This window comes from Schistocerca serialis, chromosome 3 (genome assembly GCF_023864345.2).
Source record: "Schistocerca serialis cubense isolate TAMUIC-IGC-003099 chromosome 3, iqSchSeri2.2, whole genome shotgun sequence".
Taxonomy (NCBI): domain Eukaryota; kingdom Metazoa; phylum Arthropoda; class Insecta; order Orthoptera; family Acrididae; genus Schistocerca; species Schistocerca serialis.
The window spans coordinates 731,860,336-731,868,126 of NC_064640.1; the positions used below are offsets into that span (position 1 = coordinate 731,860,336).

The window sequence follows — 7,791 nt, forward strand, 5'->3', positions numbered from 1 at the left end:
CAGATGGGTTCTGTAGCATTACGCTAGGCAAATGTGGTCGCCAAGACATCGATGTGAGTTCACCATAATTCCTTAATTCCCTCAAACCACAGTAGCACAGTTCTGGCTCCGAGACATGGAAAAGTATACTGCTGAAAGATGACATCACCATTGGGGAAGGCATCCTGCATGAAGGGATGCAGGTGGTCACAACTGTCAGTGTGTCTTCAATTACTACCACAGATCCAATGCAAGAGCAGGAGAAAGTCTCCCATAGCATAATACTGCTCCCACCATCCTGTACCCGTGGTACGCTGTACATTTCAAGCCACTGTTCACCTCAATGAAGGCATTTGTGGAGACAACCAGTTAGCTAGTGCAGCAAAAATGTGATTCACCTTAAGAGCTGATATGTTTCCATTGATCAACAGTCCAATCCCTGTGTCTCGTGCCCACTGCAAACGTAATTGACGATGTCATCGGGTCAACATGTGAACACACAGGGGTGGTCTGCTGCGGAGCTCCATGTCCAACAATGTACGATGAATGGTGTGCTCCAAAACAATTGTGTGTACACCAACATTGTGCTCTTTTGGTAGGGATGCCTCAGATCACAGTCTATCCTACTTTATAGAACAGACAAGTCTCCGAATCACACATTCTGTGAAGAATCATTGACATCCAACCATTTAGCATCTAGTGGTAGTTTGACTGTCCTCCTCCCTCTTTCCATAGATGCTCACGCCAGTAGCACATGAACATTCAACCAGTTTCTCCATTTTGGAGATACTCATTCACAGGCTCTGCATAATAATAATAATTTGCCCTTTTTCAAAGCTGCTTGCCTCAATGGATTTCCTTATTTGCAGCTCACGTCTTCACTACGGTGATCCCCAGTCTGTGTCAGCTCTCCTTACATACTTTTGTTACCGTGCCATGTGCCTTCAACGGCACCAAGCGGCATCCAACATCACAGTGGGCAGAGATCATAAAGTTGTGGCTTATCAGTGTGTGTATGTGTGGGGCGGGGGGGGGGGGGGGGGGGGGGGGCGGGGGGGGGGGATGATCTCAGATCAATACCAAATAGCTACAGAATTATTTGCAAACCAAAATTGGATAAGCTTGTTAGACGAGGTTATGTGGATATAAAATAATGAAGCTACAGCCACAAACTGCTTGCAGTTCATTCCTAAATTTAAGAGCAATGTGGGCAAGTTATCTGATAACTTTCTGTTGTGTCAGTTTGCCTTTTTATTGAGATACCTAAATGCTGAGGTTTGCATATCTTGCTGTCACACTGCTCAACATATTCCTTGCACTGTGACAAATTTTTGCCATACCATCTGCAGCAACCCAGCTTACCATACACAACTTCTCAATTACATTCAGTGGTGAACTGTCAACAGCAGCCAACAATTAAGCAGTGTTATTTATAAAAGTGATTCACAGAATTGAATCGTATGTGCTTGGTTGGTTGAGCTTGATGGAAGAGGGTGTGTGGTATAAACTTAATCAAGCATCAGATAAAAAAAAAATTTTCTCCATGTGTGATTTTAATTGTCATACCAGATGCAGAAATACTGATACAGGCCACATTATTTAATGATAGAAATGGCTGATAATATAGAAATTATTTCTCCTGCTTTCTGCATTTCAGTAACTAAAAGATTCAAAGTCTCAAGTTTTAACATGTCTAGCTATAACCCATACGACAACTGAAGATTCTTGGTAGTTTAAATGGGCTTTGAATGGTCGCTTTGCAAGTCTGCAAATGTAAAATGATTTTGTTTATGTTTTTATGGCAATGTCTCTGTGCTGGCACAGTCGAAGTTGGAGCAGCCATTTGCAATTTGGGGCTGAAAGATGGAAACAGCATTGGTAGCTATTGGAGATCTTGTCTGGAGCATAGAGCATAGAACTGTACTTTGAAGACTGAATTCCTCCCTCCAGTTAATGTTCTTTTTACAAGAGATGTGATGGCATGACTTAAAAAAAAAAAAAAAAAAAAAAAAAATGCATAAACAAGCTCACTTTCAGAAGTTCAAATTCCCACCTTCTGCATGCCTGTACCAAGTAACTTGTCCATTTTTTGCTATTAACAATTCTTAACAGTATATAATTAACTTTCCCACTCATTTAGGCATACATACTATGTATAAACAAGTGTAAATTTTGTGGTTACTACCCCATAAGTTAATGGAGGCACACAATCATATGATTAATCAACGTGCTAAATTACATTGACACTGCTGGAGTTGGTATTTGAGCTTAACTACACATCTATAAGATGTTATAAATAACGCTCTTTCCTAAGCAGTTTTCGTAACGTGTGAGCAATTATACCAGTAAGTCTCCACAGTATCCCAGTACCACACTTTTCATGCCATGAATCTGTCATACTAAAAGATTACACTGTCACAGTGGAAAATCCAGGATAGAATAATGACAGATAATAAATGATAGACTGCTACTCACCATATAGCGGAGAGGAGACAGGCACAAAAAAAAAAAAAAAAAAAACTACTGAACACAAGTTTTCGGCCAGAAGGCCTTCTTCTGGGGGGGGGGGGGGGGGGGGAGAAGAAAAAAAAAAAACACACACACACACACACACACACACACACACACACACACTACTATCTCTGGCTGCTGAGGCCGGACTCATTACATATTTAGTTTCTACTGCAACAATTAGTAGTGCAGTATGGACACTATCCAGATTTTTTACAGGATGCATATTTTCATGGTTTAAAAACCACCACAAACGTTTTATGACAATTTAAATATAATCAGTACTTGACATTTCCCTGAATTCTTGAAAACTCTACTACTTCTATCAGAAAGTAAGGAAGATTAGGATTTATTATACCACCATGATAAGGTTATTAGAGATTAGAGTTAAGTTCTGATAGCACAAAAATAGGGTTGGAATTTGTTCTGTCCTTAAAGCATACCATCCCAGTACTGTCTTAATAAAATCAGGGAAATCAAACAAACCTATATGTTGATGGACATACAAGAATTTGAACCAGGCCACTCCTGAATGTGAGACCAATACCTTAACCTTGTTTGGTCCCTCAGTCAGATCTGATTGTGTAATTTTATTTATGAAGTAATAAGTGGCTGGGTAGGTCAGTTCAAAGATCAGAGCAAAGCAAGGAAATACCACCAAGTCTAGTGATACCATAGCTATTAAAACATTGTGGTGTTCAAACTGATGTTTGGATTTAGGACAGGTGTATCTTAAAGAAGTGATTCATCAATTCCTATTTTTCATTCATAAGCCGTAGCTAACAACACAGTCTAAACTGTATTTAAATACAATATATTAAATCATGTTAATGTTCTAAGAATGATCAATAGCTTCTCAAACATATATGTCGGTGCAGTAACGTCAAACAGCCAGTAAGTGTGACGTCCAGCATACTGAAATCTTCTAGGTACCCAAGGGTTTACAGTGATGTAAAATGACTCGCAAGCATTTTTGGCGCATTGAAATGATCCACACAAACAATATGAACTATGCAGTACATAACTGTTAGTACTTTATCCTGGGTTTCTTTTTTATATTAAAAAAAAAAATCAACTACATAACTCTTCCCAGCAGATTTTATTACTAAGTTCAGTAGCAACTAAAATATATTTTACTTATAAATTTGATGGTGATATTTATTTCAACAACTATGTCACCCTTTTTATAGCCACAAATCTGTTTAAAAGTAAAAGTTAATTTCACTGAGTGAAATGATTTGAAAACCTACATACAAATTGCACTATTTCAATTGCAGTGGAGAAAAATTAGTTGACTGAATGATGGCAAATGCTTCACTATTCTGTGAAAAGAATAGCACTTCAAAAACAAGAAATTATTTAATGAACTAATGTTAATTTTGTATTAGGTCACCAAATTACTAATGTGAACAAACACTTTTGATGGTATATCATCTTACCTATATAATAAACACAAATGGAACACTTCCATCCAACAAGATTGCTGAAAGGAATGAGCTCACAAGCAGACATTACTTTATTCTATACAAGTGTTTCACCTAAGATTTGAATGCTTCTGCAATGAACATCTCAGGTACCATGACTACCCAGCACAAGTAAATTTTGTAGCGGCTTTAGCTTAAGAAATTACAGTGAGAGATATATTAAATGAAGTAGAACCACTCTGCTCTCATTTTTTTTCTTGTCTAACTTTTTATTACTGGTGATAGCACATTAACACACGTAAACAGAAAAAAAGCATCTGCAAATATTAACTATTTCCTTCTTTCGAAAAGTAGTAAATAAATATTTTAATTGCAATGTAATTTCAACTCACCTGTATCAAGTAATTTATTGCACCAGAAATGCAGCTAACCGTGAACTGGATAGATAGTAAGCCCTGAAAATCATATATACAACTTAAAGTTTCGCTACATCCAAGAAGGATATTATTATTATTATTATTATTATTATGAGAAAGTGATTTATGGTACAATACTGACTCATTTTTCACAGCAAACCTGAATCTCAGATTTACTTACATACACAACAACGTAAGAAAGAACGAATATAGATGTGAAATATCGTGACAAACTAAATTATGTTTAGAGCATACAATGATAGTTAACTCCTAACAAAATTTCTCATCAACATCATTTGGTTGCAGATGATAAGCTATCTTTAATAAATAACACACAAGTGGTCCTGAAAAACCATGCAAACAGAGTGTAAAGATATTAACAAAAAGAAACAAATTGTTTTTTTGAAATAAATATCCACATAATTTAGTAATCATTTAGTAAAAATGTTCACATTACAGATTAAATAAAACAGAAACCCACTGATAATGGCACAGAGATGCTGAAACATGTTTGAGAACTTGGAAAAAAAAGGTGTTTTGCATCCAACAATACTGCACACACCTCTTCAAAGATACTGGAATGCCTCTACTCTTTCCAATACACATTCTCTTTAACCATATCATATTCAAGTAACAGTTCCCAAATACACATCCATCTCATTACAACTGCATTTGTATTAAAACTTCCATAAAACAGCAATGCTTACAGTACTATCAAAATTTTCTGCTATTTCAAAAACAACATACAAAGGATATGCCAAATGCTTCATCAGTCTACATCCACAATATCATTCAAAGGCATACAGTTGATAAAACTATGAGGAAAAACACAAAGAAGAAGAAAAAATGGACTTCCATCAGCCAACTATGGAATATTCATTATACCGTATCACTTTTTATCCACTTTCAGATCTGTACTTAAACTGGGGCGACAGAAGCGTCCGATCCCATGCGTCGGCTTTGACCCGTGACGTAAGGGTGTTGTCGTGTGTGATGCCATGACGGCGCGGAGTTTGGTTTGAGTGTGGCTGTCTCCAGTTCTGTTTGATCTTATTTTATTTACTTTTCTGATCTGTTCGTTCTATCTCGTGAGATTTTTTTTTTTTTTTTAATTTAAAAACACTTTTTACTTTTCTGATCTGTTCGTTCTATCTCGTGAGATTTTTTTTTTTTAATTTAAAAACACTTATTACTTATTTTAATTATCTGTTTCTTCGAATTTCTGTTTTAGTTTATTATATTTAACTTTCTGATCTGCTCGTTCTATCCCGTGAGATTTTTTTTTTAAAAAAAAAAAAAAAAGACAAAAAACACTAATCAGCTACTGAAGCATCTTCTATGGGTTGCAGGGGTTACGACCCCTGGGGAGGTGGGTGGATATTCATGTGTGGCTGCCTTCACTTACACGTTGTAGCTACGCAAGGTGTCTAAATTTGTTTATATTTAGTTTGCCCCCCACCCAAAACACCCCATTTCCCGCGCTTGTCCCGTTAGTGTCATTAGGCTTCTTGTGGAAAGTGTGTGTGTTTGTTTTTGTTTCCGCCATATTTGTGACGTCATGGGTCAAAGCAGACGGGTGGGATTGGACGTTTCCGTATTTCCCTTAAACTGCAGGAACATTCACCACAAGACACAAAATGATGCAAGTCACACATCAACGTAAGAACACCCTTACTTCTATGCCACAAAAAAATAAATCCAATAGCATGACAGTTTACAAACATGCAGCTAAAATAACATACAACTAAATGGTAACAATTACATAGCAGGGGGGGGGGGGGGGGGGAGGGGGAGCTTCTATTTTTCAGGGTTTGTTTTTATAGCAAAAAATTGGTTAAATATGGCATAAACATAGACATTGGGTTATGCTATAGCTCAATCTGTTACCACAAACTGGATTTGGCATTCATACTTTTTGGCTTCGCCAACTCAAAACTAAATTCTTACCTCCTAACCCAAACCCCAAGCTAAGCCATAGTCAATCTGTCACCACAACCAAAATTTCAGAGAAGGGAGGGGCACCAACAGCACACTCTAGCCTACACTAGTGGAATGAGGTCATGAAAAAGAGACATGCAAAGTACTCTACAAGCATCAGAACCTTAACCACCATACAAATGGAACAAATTCTTATGTTTGTTTAATACTGTAACTGAAAACCTGATACATTAAATTACATGTTTCTATGATTATTGTGCATATTCTGTGAGTATACAACAATCAACGAACATGTGTAATGATTATTCACCACTGAAACTCTGACAAAAGAAGCAAATTTGCTATGAGATATAAACAGCATATAAATTATCATCATGTACACACTGGCATGCCACAGCAAACAGAAACTCTCCACAACTAAGTAACTACAATGACAATTTCAGGATGTCTGCAGTAATTTTCTATCCATAGGCTACTGTTAACAAAACTGGGAGGAATCAATTTCATAGTAAAGTAAGCAGCAGTAGTTCATAATATCAGAACAGAGGATTACTGTTTTCACTTTTTATTCATGGCACTGTCTATACTGTAAAGCTTACGCAAACATAACAATGAGGCTGTTAAGAACTCCTTTGAATTAGAGATTTACATTCAAAGTTATGAGGCCCCAAAATCTGATATACATTCTCCCTTAAACTTCGGCACATGCAAACACCTACATGACTGTCAGCAGTGTGCCTGTCTGCTTACAATGACAAAGGTATGTAAACAGACTACTACTTGAAAACTGAATTCATTACATATGTTCCATTATTTTTCTGCATCGCTGAATATCAGTTCATGAACGTCTGCACTACAATGACATCACACTAGCACTCATCTGTGGTAATTAACAAGCAGAACTAAACAAGCAATGAAATCACAGAAGCAGACAAATGAATCATGAATAAAGGCGAGGCCATATTTGATTACTGCCACCACTAATAAAGGAACTACTAGGAGTACTACTATATGACTTTTAGGAGTCCCATACTTTTCTATATCAACTGCTGAACAGACAACCCTACTACAAATAATAGTTTACCATGGTTGTGGACCATCACTTACCTTATAGAGAAAGGTGAGACTGAGTGATGGCCCGTTTCTTTTTCCTGCGTTTCACACTTTCGCTATTATTTCCATTAGTAGTTATTATAACTTTTTAAACAGTAAATTAATTCTTTTGTGTAAAGATGCACTTAAAACATTTATTGCAGAGTTTAGTCAATGACAACTTATACAGAGGTCATACACACAAACTGTATCAACCTGAAAGTTAGCACAGAATTGTTGACAACTTTATCAATCATACTGGGGCAGGGGTGGATTAGCGGTTGGTCTGTTTCTGTTTTTATTTCTCTGACGACAAAGGTAACTGATTTGTTCATAATGCACTGTCCACAATAAACAACGGGAGAGCAATTTCAACCACAACGATACAAATACATACAAGGCAGAATCGCCTTATTGATAGCGCGTGAGAG

At 36.9% G+C, this 7,791-nt stretch overlaps 1 protein-coding gene across 1 annotated transcript in view; it reads right to left on the reverse strand.

Annotated features, from left to right (window-relative positions):
• Positions 1-7,393, reverse strand: part of LOC126470591 (CLIP-associating protein 1-A-like) — a 252,097-nt gene extending 244,704 nt beyond the window's left edge. The window contains exons 1-2 of the mRNA XM_050098545.1: positions 7,376-7,393; positions 4,307-4,369 (exon numbers count right to left, since the gene is read on the reverse strand). The gene's annotated coding sequence lies outside the window, so the exon portion shown is untranslated. The remainder of the gene's footprint in view (positions 1-4,306; positions 4,370-7,375) is intronic.
• Between the last annotated feature and the right edge of the window lie 398 nt (positions 7,394-7,791).